This window comes from Trachymyrmex cornetzi, unplaced genomic scaffold (assembly GCF_001594075.2).
Source record: "Trachymyrmex cornetzi isolate Tcor2-1 unplaced genomic scaffold, Tcor1.1 scaffold235, whole genome shotgun sequence".
NCBI lineage: Eukaryota > Metazoa > Arthropoda > Insecta > Hymenoptera > Formicidae > Trachymyrmex > Trachymyrmex cornetzi.
In genome coordinates this window covers 132,611-132,846 of record NW_017297008.1, presented here as the reverse complement: position 1 = coordinate 132,846, position 236 = coordinate 132,611, and the positions used below count along the sequence as shown (strand labels likewise).

The following is a 236-nucleotide window of genomic DNA, read 5'->3' as shown; positions in this document are numbered from 1 at the left end:
GAGGCTAAATGTGGATTTACTCGAGCGTCGTGGGGACCTATTGGATTGTGAAGATTAGATGCTAAAAAGAAAAAAAGGTTATATGATGTATGCCGTTTTAGTGGTGGGGGGAACGTGTACAGGCTTTCAAAAACAGTGAAAATGAAATACTCGAGCATGTCAGATATTAATAGTGTAAGAGACCCATGTGTTTCTGATAACGGATAAATATTAATCTGACGGTTTGCGTGGTGGGG

At 40.3% G+C, this 236-nt stretch overlaps 1 protein-coding gene across 1 annotated transcript in view; it reads left to right on the top strand.

The window, feature by feature from the left end:
• The window catches only part of LOC108761002 (uncharacterized), a 9,049-nt gene that overhangs the window by 1,299 nt on the left and 7,514 nt on the right, over positions 1 to 236 (top strand). The gene's annotated exons all lie outside the window — the stretch shown is intronic.